Below are 25,939 nucleotides of genomic sequence, written 5' to 3'. Positions count from 1 at the left end.
TAAGACTTGGAGTGAGGGGAATGGCTCAGGGCACTAACAGATCTGTTACAGGGCATCTAACCTGCTGGATTCAGGTAAGGACAGAGGCAACATTCAGAGGGAAGTAGGACATGAGAACAGCGGCACCTGTCATTGAGACAAGGGTCCCCAATGAAGAAAATATCATATAATGAGGAAAATTCTTTTCAAGGTTCAACTTATTGTTTCTTCAATCCCACACATGTAACTTTTGCCCTTGCTGTAGAAATCCTATTGATTTATAATAAAGCTCTGCCCGTGGAAGGGAAATGAGAGCACAAGAGCACATGACTGAGTTTTGTGCTTGTTGTTCATATTTGGTGTAGCTTGGTTTGTGAAATTACTGTGGAAAGCATGGTCTCCTCTCCATCCTGTGGAGAACGCTTCCCAGAAATCACAGGATTTTCATCAGCATCTCCCTCATCTCTCCGCATGGTGTCTCACCTCCTCTGAGGTGTTCCTGGGTGCCTTAGAGGATAAAAGGAGAGAATGATATAGAGGACTTAAAAAAAAAAAATCCTGCAAGCATCTCAACAGAAGAACAGAGTACCTACAAAGGAAGAAACATCCGCTCCCCTTGGATTTCACTCCAACACAGAAACATCATCTCCACAGGTTTAAATGAAGAAGGTGATGACCCAAGAATTTTACGTTCAGCTAAATTGTCATTCATGTGTGAAGCCGTAAAAAGACCCTTTCAGGAACGCAATGGTTTAGAAACTATGCTACTTTCTTATTCTTCCCGGAAACTGCTATAAGATGTATTTCAGCTGGCTAAGAGATAGATCAAATCAAGGATTCAAAAGTGGATGATAGTACACACTGCCAGGAAAATCTCTCTATGTTCCCAAGAGTATAAAATGACCCAAGTCACATTTTCTGACTGGGATACAATAGAATATAAAAAATCCGTAATAAATGAAATAAAGGAATAACTTTCATAAATGACTCCTGGATGAAAGATGAAATAAAAATGCAATTATAATCTACCTAGAAAATGAGGAATTTGATACAGATAAAAACACTTCATCCTTTAATCCTAATCATTTCAGTTATGAATAAGTTGTTATTTAGGGTAACTCTTGTTGTGCCGGGGGAGGGGTGGGATCACGACAGGAATTCTCACCTTCCCCTGAGAAGAAAATGATAGAAATAGGAGCCACCCACCCAGGAGAAGCACCTGAACTGTCCCAGAAACAGGAAAGGCTTTAGAGAGGGTAGATGAACTCATCTGATAGGACTCAGCTGAGGAAAAAGAAAAACAGTGGGGATGTCTTTCTTGAGGGTGAAGAGAAAGTGGAATCAAAGGCAGTAGCAAGATAGAGCCAAAGACACACCAGCAGGCCTTGAGATTCAGGGAATCCTGACTCCACCCTCACATCCCCGTTCACAGTGAACTTGGCTGGATTGCATGTGCCCCTCCAAGAGGCTGACTGCCTGGCAGGGCAGCAGCATCAGTCCTTGGCTGCTGCCTGTGCTGCCTGCCTGGGGAGATCGTCAAAGTCTACCTGAGGCCTTGCCCTTGTGGGCCCCTTGGGAACTCCTCAGAGCCACGCCTGAGTGTAGGGGCAGGAAGCCCAGGGGAAGGTCTGTGAAATGCCATCACAGGGGTCTGCAGAGATCTGCCAGTCCTCTCCTGGTGGGCTACTCTCTGCCCCTTTGCCTGCTCCATCCAGCACCTCTGCCCAAAGATCACATAGCAGGGGCCAATGTTCCTCCGTTTACCACTTTATTCATCTCTTTACCCGTGCCCACAAGGATGCTAATCTGGCAGTGCCCACTGCAGGAACCCACCAGCAGTGGAGGAAGGGCACCCACTGGACCTGGGCAGTGACACTGCCTGTTTCCTTGGGAAGTTGTCATTTTTTTTTTTTTTTTTTTTGCGGTACGCGGGCCTCTCACTGTTGTGGCCTCTCCCGTTGTGGAGCACAGGCTCCGGACACGCAGGCTCAGCGGCCATGGCTCACGGGCCCAGCTGCTCCACGGCATGTGGGATCTTCCCGGACCGGGGCACGAACCCGTGTCCCCTGCATTGGCAGGCAGATTCTTAACCACTGCGCCACCAGGGAAGCCCCTGGGAAGTTGTCTTATTGTAGGGCTCCTTCTGGAAAATGAGGCAGAGGTCCTGCTTGCTCTCACATCCCCAGACGTGGTTTGTGGGATGAAATGTGAGGCTGACTCACCAACTGCTGAGGCTGCTGATGCTCAGGATGTGGCCTTGTCCCACAGGGGACACCTAGGGAAGGGAACACCCTGGCACCCTGAGACAAGGACAGGCAGGATCCTGGTTGCACTGGATGCAGCTCCCGAGCACATGTGGCCATGTCCCCAGCCCCACTCCATCCTGCTGTTACTGCAACATCTCTGGGGACCCATCGATGGTCCTACTAGAACGTGGACCTTTGGGAATGGAGCGACTCCCCCCCGGCCCCCGCCATGCCTGCTACCCCTTTCTCCGCTGCACTGCCTGGTCCACCAGCGCCGCTATGTAGCCCATCTCTGCATTGTTCTTTTTCTTTCAGCCACACACTCTCTCCTTGACCTTCTAAAAGTCACCAGAAGATGATTTTCCTACAACACAAATCTGACCATGTCTTCATCCTTTAAATTTTTCAGGGCCTGCTCGTTAGTCTTTTGGATAATGCCCGAAGGAGACTGCATGATTCTGTATGTCTTTCCTGGGTTTTCTCCTTTCCCTCTCAAACTCTTCTTCAGCCTCTCAGAATGATCTGGTCTTCCCTGTCTTGGGCCACTGCTCATGCTCCGTGCATTGTCTGATCAGACAGGTCTGCTCCTCTTCATCTGGGCGAGTAGCTTCTTTTCATACTGTGGGTCTCAGCTTAGACATTACTTGAGCAGGAGAGCCTTCCCTAGTCCTTGAGGGCTGGCTTAGGTAACGCTTCAGAGCTCTAGAGGCATATTTTCCCTCCCCCATCACAGCAGAGATCACATGGAGTTGTATTTGCTTATTTTCTGGTACACTCCCAGCAGACCATAAGTTCTTGCCAGGGCAGGAGCTTTCTTGTGATAGTTTCTTGTTTATTTATTTGTTTGGAACCTGCTGCTGACTCATGGGCCTGGCACATAACTGGTTCAAAAAATGCTTGCAGAAGAATCACAGAGCTAATAGTGGGTTTGCTGCAACCCTACTGGCTGCTGCACTTGCCACAGGAGAATGGCAGCACTTTGAAGGTTGCTTGTCTCTCGTTGGCTCCAGAGCCCTCAAGCGGCTGGTCTCATTGAGGGTTCATGCCACCTGGGGATGCTGAGAAAGTCCAGCTTTGTCCAAGGACTGCAGAGTGCAGGGGGAAGGGAGGGGATGTGAGCGATGGCAATGTCTTCTAGGTGAACCTCCCTTTGCAGAGTGCCTGAGTGTGGCTGCACCCACATCCAAATGCCTTGGATGTGTAATAGGAACCTACATCCAGGCCCTTCTCATTCCTGAACTTGACAGGATCCAGAGGGGCTGAGTAGAATACTGTATGATTTGTCTCCCTTTGTTTTTGTTCGTGTCACAACTCCAAGACGGTGGGTAGTTTGGTCTGTGCCAAGTGGTACTGAGGTTGGAGAAGTTAGTCCCTGCCACCTTTTAAATTATGCATGGTCAGCAATTACCAAAAGAAATGGAAACTGTAGCAGAAAACCTTAGGTTTGAACAAACTCCATTTCTTTCTTTCTTTCCTCCCCCAGCCCACCCCAGGACACACAGCTTGAATACATTTCTCAGTCCCCCTTGCAGTTAGGTGAGAGTTTTGGCAAGTGAAATGTGGGTGGACGTGATGGGTGCCATTTCCAGGCCCTGCATCTAAAATACCTCCTGTGTGATAGAAACTCCACACTGCTCACTCTTGCCTTGTTGGCCAGACAGACGCAGAAGATCCAGTGCAGAACTGCAAACACTAGAGGGCTCCAAGGCGTCCAGGAGATAGAGGAGTGACTAAATGGAAGGTGCCCAGGTCCCTGAAGGATTACATGGAGCAGAACAACTCTTGCTCTTCCCTCCTCCCTTGCCAGCTTAATGTGGCTTGTGATGTGAGCAAGAAGAAGACCTTTGTTGCATTAAGCCACTGAGATTTGGGGGTTATTTGTGAGAGCATTTAACCTACCCTACCTAACACAGCAACCTTCTAACCTCCCTCATCCCCAGATCATTGGTCCTGTCCCATCTCCCTGAATTTTCAATTTTACTCTAAGTACTTAGAAGAAAAGGTTAAGAGCAGACAGAGGCCCTGGTGCTGGAGAGTTGACACAGATACTGGCAGTTGAAGGAGAAAGGGAGGCCTTGTGTGTTTACTGTCCATGTTGCTCCTCTGTCACTGCCATGTGCCAGGATGTGCAGGAAATCCTCCCTTCAGAGTGTGGCTGTGGTTTGCATTAGCATCGCTGGTATGATACCTACTGTTTCCAGAAAGGCTGGCTGTGCAAGGATAGCAAGGCTTCATGGAAACTGGGCCCTCCCGTTCCTGCAGAAGTCCTGTGTCCATGAACATCTGAGCACTGGTGACCATGAATGGGGACAGGCCCTGCCCATCCTGGGACACTGAGTTGCTGTCCAAGCCATGAAGGAAGGGAGCAGATTCCTGTTCGTTGTGGTGAAAAATTCCAGCTTCAGAGTCAGATAGATGTGGGTTTCAAGCTTTGCTCTGATATTTGAGTAACTTTGGACCATCTTAGTATCTTTGAGTGTCATGTTTTCACCTTTCTTTCTTTCTATATATTTATAGATATCAATATATACACACATATATGCATATATCTAATCTATATTTAGATATATATACATATAAATATATATGTACATCTATTTATCTTTCTATTTTTATCTATCTATTGGTTGATTGATCAGTAATAGATTAAAAAAGAAAGATTGCTTTATACAGCCCTCAGTAGAATGCCTAATATGCACTCTCCTAAATATGTTAGCTATGTCCATGGTAGGAAATACAATAATAATGACTGCTTACTGAGTGCTGTGTTAATTCATTTGGCCCTCACAACAAACCTATGACTTAGGCTCTATTATCAGCTCCATTTTATAGATAAGGAAGCTGAGGCAGAGTTATGTACCTTCTGCAGTTCACTCAGCTATAGAGTTAGAGCTGACACTCAAACCCACACAATCAAGAGTCCCTGCTCTTAACTACGAGGTCAAGAAGATGAGAGGGAGGATGAAGGTGACAAGGATGTTGATGTCACCGTCCTCTGGCTTACCTACCCTTTCTGTGGAGCCCTTTGCCCACAGGAACAGTGGCTGAGATTCCTTTGCCTCTGGTTTCCATGGCTCCCACTTTGGGCAGCTGAAGTGTGTTTAGATGCAAGAAAGGAGGTCTTTCTTGGCTCAGTGTCTCTGCACAGTACCAGTCCTGCATGTCCCAGCAATGGTGCCAGGGAACTAGCTTGGGAAGAAGAATGCAGTCTGGTGCTGCCCTGTTTGGGACACTACTTCTCCTGCCCATGCCACTCACAGCTTCCATCAGGAAACCCTGAGGAGGTGCCACTCCCATGTGTCTGTTTTGGAGTTCTGGAAGCCTGCCTTCATCACCTTGCTGCTGTCATCTGTGGACGTAACTGGAGAAGCCAAGACTGTCCTTGACTTCTACCACTGCCTGTGGCTCATGGTCCTCTTGTCCTGTAAGCAAAATAGATTCCTGCAACAGTGCCAGCAACTCATCATTCTGGGCGAAGCCTTGCCAGGGCCTGTCCAGCACCTCTGATGGTGCCGCCAACTCGGGTCTCGCCAGTCCTGACCCCCAGTGAAGGTCATGTCGCATGTAGACAATGGTGTTGGACACTTGATGACAAAATACAGTAGGCCTGGGCCTGTAGGCCCATCCTAGGAGGCTCATGGCATCTGTTTGGGATGTGGTGGCTACTTCTGTCTCAGCAACAACCAGCACACATGATGGTAACAACAGCCTCCTGGGGGTTAAGCCTCACCTTCCCCTGGTGTCATGGTCATTTCAGGTGGGAAATAGCAAACACTAGGTGTATCCAGATAATCATACCCACAATTACAGGCTGAAATGTGTCCCCTTAAATTCATGTATCATAAATTCACTAATCTTCCAATATGACTGTATTTGGAAATAGGTCCTTCACAGAGTGATTAAATGAGGTCATAAGGGTAGGGTCCTGATCCAATAGGATTAGTGATATTGATTTTGGACAGCCTAGGGCAAAGCTGAGAGTAGAGATGATGACCTTGAGGGATATCTATGAATGCTTGTTTTCCAAGGCAAATAGTGAGCAGATTCCAGTCTCTACCTCCTGGCTTTAGCGCCCTTCATTCATGTACTAGAAACTGTGTTCAGAGGGCTCACAATGGCAATGGGGAGGTCTCTGAGCCAAGGAGGATCCCATCTTGCATTGCACCACGTTGCAGAAGGTGTTACAGAGGATGAGAGGGGAGTTGAGATACTTGCTCTCCCCACTGTGATATCTTTGGTGTCAGAGTGAAATGGGGCCACAGGGGACCTGCAGGAGCTTCGGGTTTTGGCCTCCCTGGAGAATTGCCACCAGGCCGGACTTTTTCCCGCCTGGCTCACGACTTCCTCACTCCAGGTCTGTCTCTTATTGATTGATTGAAAAAATTTTGGCAGCACCCCGCAGCATGAGGGACCTTAGTTCCCTGACTAGGGATGGAACCCGTGCCCCCTGCATTGGAAGGTGGAGTTTTAACCGCTGGACTGCCAGGGGAGTCTCCAGGTCTGTCTCTTCAGTGGACTGCCCTGTAGTCTTGAGCCCAGGCAAGAGCTGAGCACCACCATCTTCCTTTAATTTCTTATGTAAACCAAACACCATTGAGGGGTTGAAGAGGCCTGGGTTTGAATACCACCTCTGTAAGTAGCTGTGTGACCTTGAGCATGGCACTGAACTTCTCAGAACCTCAGTGTCTTTCTCTGTAAATTGGGTTATTGTGATGATTTCAAGAAATTGAGTCACCTAATGTGTATAAATGACCTAGTGCCTTGCCTAACACACAGATCTCTCTGGGACTACACTGGGGTTGACCTGCCACAGACAGGCCACTGCCGTAACAACCAGCCTACCATGCTAACTGCTGAGAATGTCTCTAGTTACCCACCAAAGAGCCTTCAGCCTGATTAGAATGTGATTATCTATATCCTGTGGATGTGACAGTGTGAGCTCCAGGGATATACCAGACTCACCTCTCTCCCTCTTCCCTGCCAGGTGCTTGACACTTCCTGCGTGAGGAGAGTTCTGCTGTCAAACCAGGTGGCTTCCCTGCCAGTCCTGTGACTCGGAGTCAGAAGAACATGGATCCTCTTTTGAATACAAGGTGAGGTGGAGTTGGAAGTTAATAGGACCAGAACCCTGTCATTCTCTTCTAAGTACTATCACTAATGCCTGGGGCTGCCTAAATATCAGGGGAGCCAGATTTCCCCCATTGTCTGAGAAGATCAGAGTGAGCCTGTTATCTGTGGTGACATTCAGGGCTGGCAATTACCCAACACAATGCCCATCCACCCTCAAATTTAATACAGAAATCAGGAGTGTTGTGAAAGGGCCTGAAAAGTCTTTAATTTTCTTAGCTATCTAAGGCTCCATGCTCACTGGAGTGTCCCTGGCACAAAAGCGCTATCCATCATGTGCTTTGCTGAATACAACACTTAGCCCAGCTGTGCAATCTTCCCAAACAGCTCAACAATGGGGCTCAATCAAGGCTCAGAACTTCTCCTCCCATCTTTTCAGACCTGCTCCTGCTTCCCTCTTTCTGGGAGAAAGGATGAGTCCATTGTTGGGTGTTTCTCTGATGCTTATCATTTGCTGATGGGATGTATCTACTGACTCTTGTGACGCTTGGGGTGGGGTTCCCTAACTTTGAAACAGTTTTCTTGGCAGGGGGATCAGTAGGCTGTCATCCTCCAGCTCTGTTTCCCCTGAAACTGAAGTGGGAAAGTTGTTCCTTTGGAAAATTTGGAAATTTCTGCTTAAACTGCCAACCTGTGAGACTTTGAGGTCCATTAACTCTTTCTTCTAGTCTCAGAGCTGAGTAAGTTGGGGTTCAGCTCCCCAGGTATTAACTGGCAATTTGAACTTAAATGCCCCACTTAGACAAACAGCTCCACAGAGAAGGGTTTGCTTTGCAGGATATCACAAGTAACTCCAGGAAGCACTGAGCTGCATATATTTTTGACCTTGCTCAGTGGTGTTTGGGGAATCATGGGAGGGAGTGCTTAAAAGAAAAGAGGTTTCACAAGGTATCCAGGTGGGTGATGTTTGGTCTATTGTCAAAATGGTGCACTTTTGGCAAGAGTTGTCACAACTCAGGTGGGCTTAGCTGCAAGGCAGGCTGGGCCACTGTGGAGTGAGAGAAAGCTGGTACTGGGGCTTGGAGAACTAACTGAGTTTCAGGGCAATTACCCAAAGTCAGGTTGCCAGTTTTTCCCTATGCAGACATTCAAAGGGATGGGAGGGGGGGCTCTCGTCTGACTCTATGGAAGCATCCGAGTCAGACGGTATGCCTGGTGCAGTAAGATGCCGGCAGGGAGTTCAAGGGAAGCAGAGTCCAGCTCAGGCAGGTGAAAATTGTGTCAATACCTCAGCCCGGTGTTGAGGTCAAAGACATAAGGGCAGTTTTTCCGAGCTGGAGTTCAGAAAAAAATGTTAGATGGACTGAGCCCTCAAGGTGTAGAGTAGCTCTAGGACACAGGGGATCACCTGAAACAACACCTTCCTCCCCATGTGATAAGCTGATGCCTTGGGTATCATGTGCCCGAGGCTTAGTGAGATTGACGCTGCAGGCTGAAGAGGGGCCAGATAGGCTGAACCTGGCAAAAGATAAAGCTGTCTCATTTATATAGAAGGAAAAATGTAAATGGCTTGTTGGCAGTTTCTTGAAGAATAATCTCATACCGTCACGAATGAAAGTAATTATAGTATTTTATATGTGTTGCTGGCACTCAGAATTGGGTTTGTGACATAGACTAATAGTCCTTAGATGGTAATGCTTTTTCTTACCATTGATTTTCCCTTTTACATTTCTGCTGCATTCTCTGGTCATGATTAATTCTACTTCTTGCACCAGCTCTGTGCTAAACTTTCCTCTTTCTACCCCATTTTGCCTTTTATTTTTACCCTCTGTTCTGATTATTGCAGCATAGCAAAGAGCCTCAGAACTTAGTGACTTAAGAGACAGCCATGTTAATTTGCTTTTGGATTTCATTGACCAGAATTTGCAGAAGTGTTTTCTTTGCCCCATGATGTCTGGGACCTCAGCTGGGAAGACTCAAGCGGTTAGGAGTGATTTGAATGATTAGATTTATCTGGAAACTTCTTCACTCGCACACTGGCTACCTGGGCTGGAATGGCAGGAAGGCTGGGCTCAGCTTACTCTCATCTAGAGAACCTACATGAGACCCATCCAGCATGGCAGCTCAGGACTTCAGGAATAAGTGTTTGAGCATGGACACTATGACCCAGCCTTGGAAGTCACACAGCATACTTTCTGCCATACTCTGTTGGTTAAAGTAGTCACAAGCTTGCTAACTTCAAGGGAAGTGAACACAGGGAGGAGTATCCAAAAATTTGAGACCATAATTTAAGGCCACAATGACCTCTGGGCTTTGCATTTGTTCAATTGTTGCTGCTTTTAACACTTGGCCTGCTTTCTTTCCTCTCGTTCTGCTCAAGCAGGCTGCCACCCTATTCAGGCAGCACACTCTCTCTTGTCTGTCTGAGCTTATCTGTTCATTTTTTACAGTTTGTTCTTGCTGCACGGTTGCAGGGATGGGGTTATTCTTTACCCCTCAGGAAAACCTGTCATTTGGCTGAGTTTGCAGCAGTGACACCAGAAAGATCATTCACAGGGAAGCATTATTCAAGGCATTTCTAAGATGCTTCTGCTTCCTTTTCTTTTCCCAGTGGTTTTATCAAAGGTCATAATTTTATAGGATATAGAGACTACAGAATAAATCATTAAGTCTTAAGTGTCTCAACTTTTCCTGGACTCCTATAGCTAGCTCTTCTCCATGGAGGTCCACACCTCCATGGAGGTTTTTATCATACACAGTAACATTTTTTTTTCTGATTGTTTAAAAGTGTGCTTGTCTGGTTTGCTAGACTATATTCCAAATCTGTAGGGGTGGGAGAACATGTGCTGTGGTTTGTTTATATGTGGTTGCTGAACCAACCTCAGTGCCAGAAAAGCAGTCCATCTAAAAATTAATAGGTATAATTGATTGGAAAGGTCATGCTCAAGCTTACTTGAGTGTGACTCAAATTTTTGTTTTTTTATCTGTTTGATTGACCTGACAGAATAAGTATACAACCTAGGTGCAAATGAGTGACAGCCAGGGGAATGCATGAATCTCTTTTCAAAAAGGACGTTCACATGTCCTTTTGTGACCTTATGATTTGTGACATTATATTGGGACATGGTATTCTTTGCTGTAGGGGGAAAGCAAAGCACACTGGACTTGGGGTCAGAAAGCAAGGATTGAATCCCAGCTTTGCTGCTAAGTAGTAGAGCTATGACCTTGGTAAGTCACATCCTCATTCCAAAACTTAGTCTCTTTAGCTATAAAATGGTAGTAACAGAAACTATTATTTAGAATTAGGACTAAATAGTGCCATTTTTTAATGGCAAGGATGAAATGAAAGAATTTATGAGAGTGTTTGTAAAATGCAGTGATAAAGTCTGTGATTGTTCATTACTAGTCTGAGTCAGGGCTGTTAACTCAAGGAGCGAGGCTGGTGATTTGAATGACTAAAAAAGCAGGACCTAAAAAAAAAAGGGTTGGTGCTGCAAGTACCGTGTCTAAATAGGGATGTGTCTACATATTTTCAGCTGATTATTGCCCAATTCAGACCCAGGTGGCCAGATTTGATTTTCTCAGAGAATCTAGAGCTGTAGAATTTTCTGTGGACTCTTCTGATTTTTAAATGTTTGTTATTAATTAATAACTAAATATAGACATATTTAAAAAATAACATAGCTTGGAACAAATTACTTCTGCAAATTGTTTTGGTCCGATACACTGCCAGTTTAAGATTTAGTTCAAATGTGATTCTCAAGGCATAAAGACGGCATGACACCAACATATGTATATACTGAAAACTAGAAGATATTTAGGAAAGAAATTGAAGAAGAAAGAAATAAGTGGAAAGATATTCCATGCTCATGGATTGGAGAATTAATACTGTTAAAATGTCCATACTACCCAAAGTAATCTATAGAGTCAATGCAATCCCTATCAAAATTCCAATGACATTTTTCACACAAATAGAACAAATAATCTTAAGATTGTATAGAACCATAAAAGACCCCAAATAGCCAAAGCAATATTGAGAAAGAAGAATAAAGCTGGAGGCATCATGTTTTCTGATTTCAAACTCTATTGCAAAGCTATAGTAATTAAAACAGTATGGTATTGGCATTAAAAACAGACACATAGATCAATAGAACAGAAAAGAGATCCTGGAAATAACCACCCATATATGGTTAATTAATTTATGACTAAGGAGCCAGGAATATATAATAGGGAAAAGACAGTCTGTTCAATAAATGGTGTTGAGAAAACTGGACAGCCACATGCAAAAGAATGAAACTGTGGACCACTATCTTATACCATACATAAAGTTAATTCAAAACAGATTAAAGACTTGAATATAAGACTTGAAACCATAAAACTCCTAGAAGAAAACATAGACAGTAAGCTCCTTGACATAGGCCTTGGTAATGAATTTTTGAATTTGACAACAAAAGTAAAAGCAACAAAAGCCAAAATAAAGTGGGACTACATCAAACTAAAAAGCTTCTGTGTAGTAGAGGAAAAATTACCAAAATAAAAAGGCAACCTGGGCTTCCCTGGTGGTGCAGTGGTTGAGAGCCTGCCTGCCGATGCAGGGGACACGGGTTCGTGCCCCAGTCCAGGAAGATCCCACATGCCGCAGAGCGGCTTGGCCCATGAGCCATGGCTGCTGAGCCTGTCCGTCCAGAGTCTGCACGTCTGGAGCCTGTGCTCTGCAGTGGGAGAGGCCACAACAGTGAGAGGCCTGTGTACCACAAAAAAAAAAAAAAAAAAGGCAACCTACTGCAAGGGAGAAAACCTTTGCTAATTATATATCTGATAAGGGGTTAACATCTAAAATATATAAAGAACTCATACAACTCAATAGCAAAAAAAAAATGCAGTTTAAAAATGGGCAGAAGATCTGAATAGACATTTTTCCAAAGAAGATACAGAGAAGGCTAACAGGTAAACGAAAAGATGCTCAACATCACTATTCATCAGGGAACTACAAATAAAAACCACAATAAGATATTGTCTCACAGCTGTTAGAATGGCTATTTTTAAAAAAATGAAGAAATTACAAGTGTTGGTGAGGATGGAGGATGTAGAGAAAAGGGATCCCCTGAGCACTATTGGTGGGAATATAAATTGGTTCAGTCTCTATGGAAAATGGTATGGAGGTTTCTCAAAAAACTAAAAATAGAACTACCATGTGATCCAGTAATTCCACTTCTGGGAATATATCTGAAGGAAACACAGATGCTATGTCAAAAAGATATATTCACCCCAGTGTTCACTGCAGTGTTATTTACAATAGCCAAAATTATGGAAACAATCTAAGTGTTCATAAGTGGATGAATGGATAAAGATGTGGTATATATATAATGGAATATTACTCAGCCATAAAAAGGAATGAAATCTTGCCACTTGTGACAACACAGATGGACATCGAGGGCATTTATGCCAAGTGGAATAAGTCAGAGAAAGACAAATACTATATCATCTCTCTTACATGTGGAATATTAAAAAAAAATTAAGCTCATAGAAACAGAGAACAGGTTGGTGGTGGCCAGGCATGGGATGGGGGTGGGGTGGGAGGAATGGGTAAAGGGGATCAAAAGGTTAAAAAATTCTTTAAAGCAATTGGAGAAAAATGATCTATAGGAGAACATTAATTTGAATAACATTGGATTTTTCATTTGAAACTATGGAGGCCAAAAAGAAATGTCATAATATTGTTAAAGTGGTGAAAGTAAAAGAACTGTTAACCAAGAATTCTATATTCAGTGAAACTATTCTTCAGAAACGAAGGGGAAATAGAGACATTCTAAGATGGAAGAACACTAATAAAAAATGCCACTAGCAAAATTATCCTTAAAGAATGGCTAAAAGTTTCTTCAAACAGAAAGGAAATTATGGAAGAAAGAATCTTGGAGCATTAGAACGGAAGAAAGAAGAGTGGAACAAACAGATAGGTGGGTAAGTAAAATAGACTAACCTTGTGAGTTTTATAAGTCGTATGTAATGATTGAAACACAAATTATAACACTGTACTCAAGACATGATATTTAAAAGTGGGCTAGGTAAAGTAACTTAAATAAAAGTAAGGTGTGCACACTTCAGTTTAAGTGGCATAACACTGATACCAGTAGACTAAGATATCTATATACCTGTATCTATATCTGCATCTATACCTATACTATGAGCACGTAGAGCAACCACAACAAACTATACACAGAAATATATGTAAAAACACAATAATGAGTCAAGATGGAATCCTAAAAAATTCTCGAGCAACCCACAGGAAGGTAACAAAAGAGAAACAGGAATGAAAGACATAGAGCAAATAAGCACACGTGAAAAACATTCAGTACTATTAGCCATTGGGGAAATGCAAATGGAAACTGCAATGTGGTATCGCTACATATCTAGAAGAATGCTTAAAATAAAAAATAGTGACAACACCAAATGATGCAGAGAAACTGGATCATTCATACATTGTTGGTGTATGAACTCTGAAAACAGTTCTGCAGCTTTTAAAGATAAAACTCAACATGTAGTTAGGATACAGCCTAACAATTGCACCCTTGGACATTTATCCCAGGGAAATGAAAATTTATGTTCACACAGAAATCTGTACTGAATGTTCATCGCAAATTTATTTTTAATAGCCCGAAGTGGGAGACAACCATGGTGTTTTTTAGTGGCTGAATGGTTAAACAAACCGTGACACATACCCATCATAGAATAGGATACTGCTTGACAATAAAAAGAAATGAACTCTTGAAACATGAAACAACTTGGAAAAATCTAAAGGGAATTTTGCTGAGTGAGAGAAAAAAACAGTCACAAAAGGTTACAGGGAGACAAGGAATGATGTGGGAGGGGTTATAAATGGCCAACATAAGTGACGCTTGTGGTGATAGGACGATTTGGCATATTGACAGTGCTGGTAGATACATGAACCTACACATGTGATAAAATTTCATAGAAATAAACACACACACACATACACACACACAACTGGGGAAATCTAAGATCGGTAATTGTATCAATGTGAATATCCTGGTTGTGATAACTGTACCATAGTTTTGATGTTACCACTGGGGGAAGCTGAGTAAAGTGAGGTTATATCTGTATTATTTTTTCAAGTCCATATGAATCTACAATTATCTCAAAATAAAAATGTTAACAACAGAAAAAGAACTGATGCTGTGTTGCAAGATGCAGAGCTGATCTCATTCATTTTCCAACATTTCTGTGAGCACACTCAGACCTGGAGTCAAAATCTGTATCTAAAACCTTAGAAAAGTCAATCAAATTAGAATAAATTATGAATTGCCTTTGAAATGAGCCTCAACTATGACCTGTGATAGGACTCAGGCTTTGCAATAAGTTAAATAGTTTTTCCTGTGCTTCTGGGAGATTGGAAAGCTTTTTCTCTTTTGACTTCTCGCAAGTCAATTCAGTTGTTCCTCCTTCAGAACTCCTGAGATAGGACTCTCTTTCTGAGAAGCAAATTGTGCATTATCTGTCATCTCAAGATATCTTGGTTTGGACAAATTACAGGAGGAGTCCCTTTTCCTTTTGAATGCTGGAAGCCACTCGAGGGGGAGCAGGAGGCATAAAGAAACAATTTCCTACCAAATTCTTATTAAAGAAATGGCTTTTCCATCCTTTGTGCCTATTGAAGGCAGTAGCAGTATTTCAGTTTGGAAACTGCTGTAGCTCAATGGAGCCAAGAATTGAAAGCAGTTCATGGATTCATCTAAGGAATGGATTGAGGCAGACCCAATCATTTGTGGCACATAGATGCTTTATTTCACCTACACTTTACAGCAAATGCTACTCGATTATCTCACATACTTAAAAAAATTGTACACATTTTGCTCCATCTATTCTCTTGTCATATGACTTCTCTCATAAAATAAACCTTTCTGAGTGTGTGAGCTGGTGATGGGGGGAGGTGAGTGAGTGGATAGTAACAGAAAAATCAAGAACTCGGTGTTACATGATTTTATTTGTTCGACTTCGGCATTATTTAGATTCGCCAGAAGCTAGAAGGAAGCAATTTTAGTATTTATTGAGTACCTACTATGTGCTAAGTGTTGTGCTATTTGTTAAGAGGACTAGAAGCCAAATCACAAATCTTTAGGTGAGGTGATTTAGAGATTACAAAGCGTTTTCAACTGCATCATCTCACCTGGTTCTCAAAAAATCCCTGTCAGGTAGGAATTATTACTTGTCATCATTTTATGAGAGAGACAACAGAATCTCGGACAGGTTAAGAGAATGCCCCATATTAAGGCTGTCATCAAGAACGGAGCTTGAACTGTATGTAACTTGCAATCTGACTTCAACCCCTACCATCTTTTTCCCTTAGTACATGACATGATCCTAGCTTCCAAGGACATGTCAAACACATATTAATATGTGCAAGCTTTCTCTCTCTTACTCCTCCCCACCCCACCCCGCCTCTCTCTCTCTGTCTCTCTGTCTCTCTGTCTCTCTGTCTCTCTCTCTCTCACACACACACACACACACACATGTACACACACACACGTACACACACGACATAGATCTAGATAACAGGGAAGTCTTTACCTCAGAATGGTCATGCTTTCTATGTGGTCACTTTAGGGCCCCAAAACACGTTTGTTTCTGTGTAAGTTGTCACATTGCTTACACATGAGATTACCAAGGTATGCATATGTGGTTGAGTAGGCTTTGCCAATGTATTCCAAGCAGCAGAAGAGATTTTTAAAACTCTTTTACAATTTGAGATTTTGTCAATCTTTACATTCAAATAATTTTACAGAATAAATTCACCTTTACCTGGGAAACATTAACTCATACAAATCAGCAAAAGAGATAACAAAACACACCATCATACATGAAACAAAACTAAAACAACCAAGTAAATCTACTTCATAGTTAAAAAGAGCTTAACCTTGGTGAAGAGATTTCCAGACTTTATTCTCCTTCCTTCTTTCTTTCCTCCCTCTCTCCTCCCTCCCTCCCTCCCTTCCTTCCTTCCCATCTGCAAAAAGTGACATCTTATAAACAACTACATAATTTAATAATCCCTATTATTTAATAATATATTTTGGATACCTTATAGGTGTACAATAGTTAGTTGAATAAATCTATTATTGGACATTTTGATTGTTTTGAATTTTTCCCATTAATAATGGTGTGGGTTAGAAAAGAGTAATTTTTTCATGGTTAATATCAAAAGTATTCTGGGGAAGGAAAACACCTTTGCTTGGGATAATATTTTGTCAAGTCATCCAGGTTGGAAAATGAAATCCTACCCTCTATAAGCAGGAAGTGGTCTGAGAAAACTGTCCAGGTCTCAAGGAGGATGTATTCTCCAATTCCCACTTCAGATTTGGCCAAGGAGAACACATGGAGGGCAGAGCCAGGAGCCCCAGAATGATGGAGAAAGGAGCTACTCCCAGAAGGCAGAATCAGGGTGTAATCAAGTACTCCTCACTTCACCCCATCCCTCCCCAGACATCACAACGTCTACCCAGTTGGAATTCAGAATTGCCATGAACTAGTGATTCTTTGTTTCCCATTCTTCAACATTCTGAATGGGAGTATTTATTGAACCTGCCCCTGTCCCCCTGCTGTATGATGGATGCAAGTGGGAAGCAAATAATTTGTCATTGCTGCTCTGGATCAAGAGGAGATAGGACTGAAGGAAAGACTATTGCCACTACCTGGGATTTGATTTGGCTTCAGCAACTGGACATTACTTTATGTTTTCTCCCTTGGGGAGGAAGTTGTTCTGTTATTTCTTGTTTGTTTTCTGGGTTTTTTGTTTGCTGGTTGGTTTTTGTGGAAGAGGAATTAGTTGAATACTTGATGACCAGAAAAACAGATTGTGGTAGGCTCCAGTGCTCACTCACACTCGGTTCTCTTTTCTTCCTGAACACTTAGGAGGACCTGCTTTTTCAACCCCCTTGCAGTTAGGTAGGGTTACTCATTTAGCTCTAGCCAGTGGGTAGACGTGAAGTGTTTCACTTATGGTCAAGGAATTTTAGAGCAAGTATCAATTTTCCATGCTTTATTGTCTCCTGCTGTAGTGATTAAGGAAAACATGCAATGATTTTTAAAATTTTTAGACATGCAATGATTTTTTTTTGATGTGGTATCAAAAGATCATAGAGCCTCTGTTAATCTGGGCTAATTACTAAATTAAACTGTTAATTTTTGGGGTGTGTGTGTAAGTGCAGTTTATTTATTTTGGAAAAGCCATCCCCCATATTACAGATTTTAAGGGTCCCTGAAAGCTCACACTTATGTACATTTGCTGCATGATGGATACTGTTCCCTTGGCACCTGAGATCCTGGGCTCACAGTGAAGAGACAGTGTGAGGGGCCAGGCCCCCAAGCACTGGGTGATAGCTCAGCCGGTGTGGCCACCGGCCAGCCTGTCACCCTGAGTGACTTTGTGGAGCCAAACCCCTCACCAATGCATGTTGTATATGTGTAATTAATGAGGAACCGCCCCTCTTTTTATTATATAAAGTCATTGAGATTTGTTTCTGTAGCATACTTTGATCTATCCTGATTAAAACACATAAAACATTATTGAACTTTTATAATGCAATTATTTCTTTCAAGTTTTCAATTTATATTTTAATTTTGTTTACAATGAAGTCACTAGAATTGCAAAGATTTTAAAACTTTTAGCCTAAAATCTCCTACCCCTCAACATATGACCACAGAAGATTGGACAGATTAAGAGTCTGAGATCTGGAGTTTGACTTTTGTCTCTTTTGTTTATTATACGTGTAAATTTTGCAAGGCACTAAGACACATTCATTGCAGCAGTGTTTATAATACTGAAAATTTAACCAGCATAAGTGACTATCAATAACAAAATGGGTTAAATGCATTAGAATGTAGTTATATGATAGAATAATATTCAGCCATTAAAGCTATGTGGTAGAGCTATGTTTACTTGCATGGAAAGATGTTCTAGACGTACTGCTGAGTTACAAATTAACACATTTCTAAATAATGCAGGAGTCAAGAAGAAATTTCAAGGGAAATTGTAAAATATTTCTAGCTGAATGATAATGAAAATACAACATATTAAAACTTGTCAGGTGAAGCTAAGCTGTGCTTAGAAATTTACAGTTTTATTTTTTAAATCAATTTTATTTCATTATTTATTTATTATAAAATCTTTATTGGAGTTTAATTGCTTTACAATTGTGTGTTAGTTTCTGCTTTATAACAAAATGATTCAACTATACATATACATATATCCCCATATCTCCTGCCTCTTGGGTCTCCCTCCAATCCTCCCTTTCCCACCACTCTAGGTGGTCACAAAGCACAGAGCTGATCTCTGTGTTCTGTGCAGCTGCTTCCCACTAGCTATCTGTTTTACATTTGGTAGTGACTATATGTCCATGCCACTCTCTCACTTCGTCCAAACTTACCCTTCCCCCTCCCCGTACCCTCAAGTCCATTCTCTATGTCTGTGTCTTTATTCCTGTCCTGCCCCTAGGTTCATCAGAACCATTTTTTTAGATTCCATATATGTGTGTTAGCATACAGTATTTGTTTTTCTCTTTCTGACTTACTTCACTCTGTATGACAGACTCTAGGTCCATTCACCTCGCTACAAATAGCTCAGTTTCATTTCTTTTTATGGCTGAGTACTATTCCATTGTATATATGTGCCACATCTTCTTTATCCATTAATCTGTCAGTGGACACTTAGGTTGCTTCCATGTTCTGGCTATTATAATAGAGCTGCAGTGGACATTGAGGTACATGACTTTTTGAATTCTGGTTTTCTCAGGGTATATGCCCAGTAGTGGGATTGCTGGGTCATATGGTAGTTCTATTTTTAGTTATTTAAGGAACCTCCATACTGTTCTCCATAGTGGCTGTACCAATTCACATTCCCACAAGCAGTGCAAGTGTTCCCTTTTCTCCACACTCTCTCCAGCATTTACTGATTCACTTGGTTATAAAGCAGAAACTAACACACCATTGTAAAGCAATTATACTCCAATAAAGATGTTAAAAAAATTTAATTAGTAAAAGTGTGCAAAATAATTGTATTGTGGAAAGAAAAAAAAAGACCCAAAACAAATTAGATGCAGAATACAAACTCCAAGTCTACAGTTGCTCCCACAGTCCACCGCCTGGATTATGGGATGATTTGTTGTCTATTCAGGTATCCCAGAGATGCTGGGTATATCAAGTTGATTGTGGAGATTTAATCTGCTGCTCCTGAGGCTGCTGGGAGAAATTTCCCTTTCTCTTCTTTGTTTGCACAGCTCCTGGGGTTCAGTTTTAGATTTGGCCCAACCTCTGTGAGTAGGTCACCTGAGGGCGTCTGTTCCCGGCTCAGACAGGATGGGGTTAAAGGAGCAGCTGATGAGGGGGCTCTGGCTCACTCAGGCCAGAGGGGAGGGAGGGGTATGGAATGTGGGACGAGCCTGCAGTGGCAGAGGATGGTGTGGCCTTGCCACAGCCTGAGGTGTGCCTGTGTTCTTCCAGGGAAGTTGTCCCTGGATCACAGGACCCTGGCAGTGGCGGGCTGCACAGGCTCCCGGGAGGGGAGGTGTGGAAAACTTTAGAATTAATTATCCAATATTCTGCTTTAAAATGCTAGAAAAATATGAACAAATTAAATGCACAATAAGTTGAATGCAGAAAAGTATAATGATAAGAGCAAAAATTAATGAACGGAAAATTAGCCACTGGGGGGGAAATAACAGACTAAAGTTCGTTAATTTAAAAAAAAAACAAGATTGATAAATCTTTACCAAAACTGATCAAAAAATTGATGAAATAACAAATTACCAGTATCAGAAATGGAAAAAGAAATATCAATATAATTTCTAAAGTCATTAAAGAGATATTACATACAATATTGTGATAGTATATTTTACAGTTTAGACAATAGTGACAAATTCTTTGAAAAATACAACTTATACAAGATGAAATACAAAATCTCAAGAACTTTATCTGTGAAAATTAATATGTAACTAAAATCTCAACTACGAAATTATAGGTTCAGTTAATTTTTTTTTTTTTTTTTTGCAGTATGCGGGCCTCTCACTGCTGTGGCCTCTCCCGTTGCGGAGCACAGGCTCCGGACACGCAGGCTCAGCGGCCATGGCTCACAGGCCCAGCCACTCCGTGGCATGTGGGATCTTCCTGGACCGGGGTGCGAACTCGTGTCCCCTGCATCAGCAGGTGGACTCTCAACCACTGCGCCACCAGTGAAGCCCCAGGTTCAGTTAATTTTACTGGTGAAATCTATCAAACATTAAAAAGATTCTTTTATATGTATATATTTATTTTTGGTCCTCAAACATGTTTTTAGTAGCTGCTTTAAAGGTTTTGCAGTTAATTCTGACATCTGGGTCATCTCAGGATTTGTTTCTATTTGCTGATTTTTTCCTATGAGCTATATGGGTCATATTATTTTACTTCATTGCAAATCTAACAGTTGTTTTTGATTGTATGGTGGGCATTGAGGAAAATACATTGTAGAAAGGCTAGATTAAATTGTCTTCCTTGAAAAAGTGTTGAATTTTGATCTGGCTGCCAGTTATATTACTGGTGAACTTTCTTGACCTCATTGTCCTTGATCTTATGCTTCATTATATTTGATCTACTTTGGTTTTTCTGTAGATCTAGCCATCTTTGGGTCTCAGGGTGTAGAAAGATGTGTGTGTGTGTGTGCCTGCAATTTTAGATGCGGTGGTGAAGGAAGACTTCTCCAATACAGTGATATTTCAAAGCACCCAAAATAAAGAAGGGAGAGAGACAAGGGGCCCTCTGGGAGAAGGAGTATTCCAGGCAGAGGAAATAGCAAGTTCTAAGGCCCAAAATAAGAGCAATCCTGTGTGGCTGGCAAGGAGTGAGGAGACAGTGATGGCTGGAGTAGAATGAGCAAGAGGAAGTGTGGTAGAAGGTGAATTCAGAGAGGAAGTAGAGGTGTTTTTGAAGCATAGTAAAGATGTTAGATTTTACTGTCAGTAAGATGGAAAGTCCTTGGACAGCTTTGAACAAAAGGGTGATAAGATCTGATTTTTAAGAGTCCCTCTGGTTATTTTGGGCACAATAGATTATGAGGGAGAGTGGGGCAAAGTTGGGAAAAAAGAGACCAATTGCAGCAGGTGGCTATTGCAGTAAACAAGGGGGAGAGATGATGGAGGCTTAGAATAGGGAGGACTCGGTTAGAAGAGAAGGTGAGAAGTGTAGTCAGGTTATTGATATTTTCAGATGATAAATCTGAAAAGATTTTCCCCAAAGGATTTGCTGAAGATACAATACAGTGTTTGAGAGGAAAGATGGATTAAAGGGTTTTGGCTCGAGCCACCATTTTCTAAGAGTGTAGGGAAAGAATAAGTTTGGTGTAGGGGGAAGATCAGTATTTTGGTTTTAAATATGTTAAATTTTAGACTATTATATGTCTAAGAGGACATTTCAAGTAGGAATTTGTATTTCCTGAAGTTCAGGAAAGAGATCAGAGCTACATCAATGAAAGATGTTGATGGTATTTAAAGGAATAGAATTGGATAAGGTAATCTAGAAAGAGAATATCAAGAGCATGAGATTAGAGTACTGGTCCTTCCTTTATAGGTCAGGAAGATGAGAAGGACCAGCAGAAGAAATTGAGACGGACTGGTCAGTGACGTAGGAGGAGAAGCCACAGAGAATAATGTCCTGGGGGTCTGTGAGATAAGAGAAAAGTTATATATTGGTCTCTGCCCCTGACACAGAATTCCTGACACATAGTTTCTGAAGCCTTTGTAAATTCCTAAGTGATAAGAACACTAGGAACATCTTTTGTTCTGATGAGCAACGCTGGGTGGGCTTCTGGATGGGGGCTGGTCCAAGACATAATTAGAAACTTGCAGTTTTCAGCCTCCCCACCGCTCAACTCTCTAGAGAGGGGAAAGGGGCTAGAAATGAGGCTAATAACTGATCACGCCTACATGAGGAAGCCTCCATGAAATCCCAATAGTATGGGGTTCGGAGAGCTTCCAAGTTGGTTAACACATCCACATACTGGGAGGATGATCCACCCCGACTCCACGGGGACAAAAGCCCTTGCACTCAGGGCACCCCGACACCTCACCCTATATACTCTTCATCTGGCTGCTCATCTGTATCCTTTATCATATCCTTTAATAAAATGGTAAATGTTAATAAGTGTTTCCCTGAGTTCTGTGAGCCACTCTAGAAAATTAATCCAACTGGAGGAGGGGGTTATGGGAACCTCAAATTTATAGATGATACTTCAGAAGCACTGGTGACAACCTGAACTTGTGATTGACATCTGAAGTGGAGTTGGAGCAGTCTTGTGGGACTGAACCTTTGTCCTTTCGGATATGATATGATCCCCAGGTGGATAGTGTCTGAATTAAGCAGTAGGACTGGTGTAGAGGAATTGGCATTACAGGTGTTGTGAATGTGGTAGTAGAGTGAGACTAAAAGAGAAACACAAGAGAGGACCATTTTCCCGATACAGGGCCACAATGTCAGAAGTCACTGAGATGATGGGTTAGAAAAGGACTGAGAATTGACCTCAGATTAGTAACCTTGAGAAGAGACTTTTCTTTGGAGCTACAGGGGAAAAGGATTGATTGATGTAAGTTTAAGAAGAAAAGGAGGAGGAAACTTTGAGACAGTGAGCACAGGTAATTCTTCTGAGGAGATTTGCTTTAAAGAGAAGCAGAAAAATGGGGTTGGTGTCTGAAGGGGAAAATGGGAGAGATTTTTTAAAGAATTACAGTACATTTTAGCTGATAGAAATGACCCAATAGGTTTGGAGGTGAGCACTTGACGAGTTTCTCTCCTGATGGCTTCTGTATTTCACCATGAAATGAGAAGCAAGGTCATCAGTGGAGGGTAAGAGGGAAAGAGATAGGGGATTTAGAAGGGATTGGAAAATGTACAGATTTCTTCTCTTTGAAACACTGAGGGTTTTCATATATATGTGTGGTGATTGTTTTTCATCAGTTTGCTCAGACTTTGTAGAGGACCTTTGTTTCAGTGTTGGAATTTGAGATTGGTCTTATGAGAGATTATATGTGACACTGATCATTTAACAATTTAAGCATGAGAAGGTCAAAGAGGACATTCAGGTAATCTGTAGGTGTTAATGTTGTTTTCTCTTTCCACGGGGTGCTCATTTGGCTTTATGGTGAAGAGAGCAAGCCCTGGAAAGCTTTCTACTTTCCCACAGGAGGAAAGATTTCTACTTCTCTAGGGCCTTGGTAAAGATGACTGAAGGAATTAGTTGACAAGATTGTGACCCACATCCCTGACTGCTCATGGTAGAGTTACAAAACACGGCAGTCTCTTCATGACCTGGTCCCGTACCACCTTGACCTTGTGTCTTAGTTCAGGCTGTTTTAACAAAGTACCATAGCCTGGGTGGCTTACAAACAACAGACACTTATTTCTCACAGTTGTGGAGGCTGGGAATCTGAGATCAGGCTGCCAGCATGGTTAGGTTCTGGTGAGGGCTGTCTCACAAGTTGCAGATGGCCGACTTCTGTCCTCATGTTGGGAAGCCATCTGTCTTGCAGCTCTTATAAGGGCACTAATGGGGTTCATACACAAATCATTTCAAAAAACAAGTAATACCTTAGCCCCCCTTTGGAGATATATAATGCACACTTGAATATTAAAAGTTCTGAGGAGTTCTGCTGAAAAGAAACCTATTAAATATGTTTCCAGCCAGTGTTCTCCAGACTGATTTCACGTATGTTTTAAAGCGTGACATCTATTAACATCCCATAGGACTAGAGTGTGATGGAAATTGTTTTGGAAGATGCTGGGCTGGAAGGAGCCTCTCATGCTTCTGAACTTCTGCAGTTCTTTATCTCTCTTGCTTAAGACAGTTTGCTCTTTCCACTTCGTGCAGATGCACATAATTAGGGCCCATCACAAAGCTGGGTATTTCTTGAAGGCAGGGCTAATGATGAAATCAGGTTTATCTTTGGTGTCCAACATTGTGTTCTACACAAAGCAAGGGCTCTCCAAATATAGGGTGCAAGTGAATGGATGCTAAGGGCATTATGGGAGGGAGCTCTAAGCCATACCACCTTTAAGGTCACTTTCCATTCATATCTTTAAAAAAATTTTATTGGGTTATAGTTGATTTACAATGCTGTGTTCATTTCAGGTGTACACAAAGTCAATCTGTTATACATATACCCACCTTTTTTTAGATTCTTTTCCCATATAGGCCATTATAGAGTATTGAGTAGAGTTCCTTGTGCTATACAGTAGGTCCTTATTAGTTATCTATTTTATACATAGTAGTGTGTATGTGTCAATCCCAATCTCCCAATTTATCCATCCCCCCACCCCTTACCCTCAGTAACCTTAAGTTTATTTTCTACATCTGTAACTCTATTTCTGTTTTGTAGATAAGTTCATTGATACTCTTTTTTTTTTTAGATTCCACATACAAGGGATATGATATTTGTCTTTCTCTGTGTTATATCATAAGGTCCCAAACACCACCCTGTAAGGTCAGTGAGGTGTTACTATCTTCATTTTGTAGAAAAGGATGGAAACTTAGAGGGGTTGAGTAACTTGCTCATTATTATACAGCAAATAAATTGTAGAATGCTAGAATTCAGATCTTTTACTTCTTTCTATCCTATCTACAGTGTCTCAGTTCAACAACTGCTCAACACTTCTTCTTTTGATCATGCCTTTCTTCCTCTTTATGGGGGAAAATGTGAAGCCAAAAAAATTGCATCCCTACCATAAAATGATCACTCCTTTCAGTGACTGAAACTGATTTTGAATAAACTCTGATCCCCCCAAAACTTGATGGGAGAAATCGAAAACTTAGAAAAAAGAAAATTCCATATTTGCATCTCTAATTTTTATTACAGTGATGGAGAAATTTTTAGTGGCAATGGAATTTCTCAGTCCAACATTTTCCCTTGGGGAATCTATTGCTGAGGCAACTGGAGGGCCCAGAGTTCAACACAGACAACTCCTATTTCTTCAGTAACCATCACTGACATCTTTATATGCAAAGCAGAAGGAAGATGGGAGGTTTTCAATACTTGTTCAGCTTGCTTAGATCTTGGTGATTAAATGTCCTTTTGTCAGACAATTAAGATCTTCATCTCTGGATGCAAATGTTCAAAGCGTTTGATTATAAATAGCAGTTATTTAATATGAACAGGTCCTGCTCCTTTTGTCTGTCTAGGATCACTCAATAATACTCCTCTTTCAAATTGGATTTAGCTCACAGACTGTTTTATCACCTGCCTTCCTTTGGGATCAAAGTGAGAAAAAATGCTTTCGTGTATGTTTGAATTTGTCCTCTCCTAACAAGAATGGGGAAACAGAGTACAGACATCTTAACCCCTTTTCTCACTTTGCTCACAGCTCTTATGCCAGCTATAAAACGGACATTGACAACTAGAACACTAAAGTTTTTATCCTCACGTTTTATCCACTTCATGAATAAAAAAGCCTCTGATTCACTTTGCAGGGCGGAAAGTGGGCTTGAACTTATACTTAGAGTGGGATGAAGTTTAGCCAGTGTTTGTGCCATTTATGAGAGTGGTTCATTTCACCTTGGGCTTTATGTCTTCTGTACAGCCATTATTGCTCAGACATTGGACTTCTGTTTGAGGACA

The sequence above is a fragment of the Mesoplodon mirus genome (genome assembly GCF_964341445.2).
Source record: "Mesoplodon mirus genome assembly, chromosome: 2".
Classification (NCBI taxonomy): domain Eukaryota; kingdom Metazoa; phylum Chordata; class Mammalia; order Artiodactyla; family Ziphiidae; genus Mesoplodon; species Mesoplodon mirus.
The sequence above is the reverse complement of the archived record's forward strand: the minus strand, read 5'-3'. Positions refer to the sequence as shown.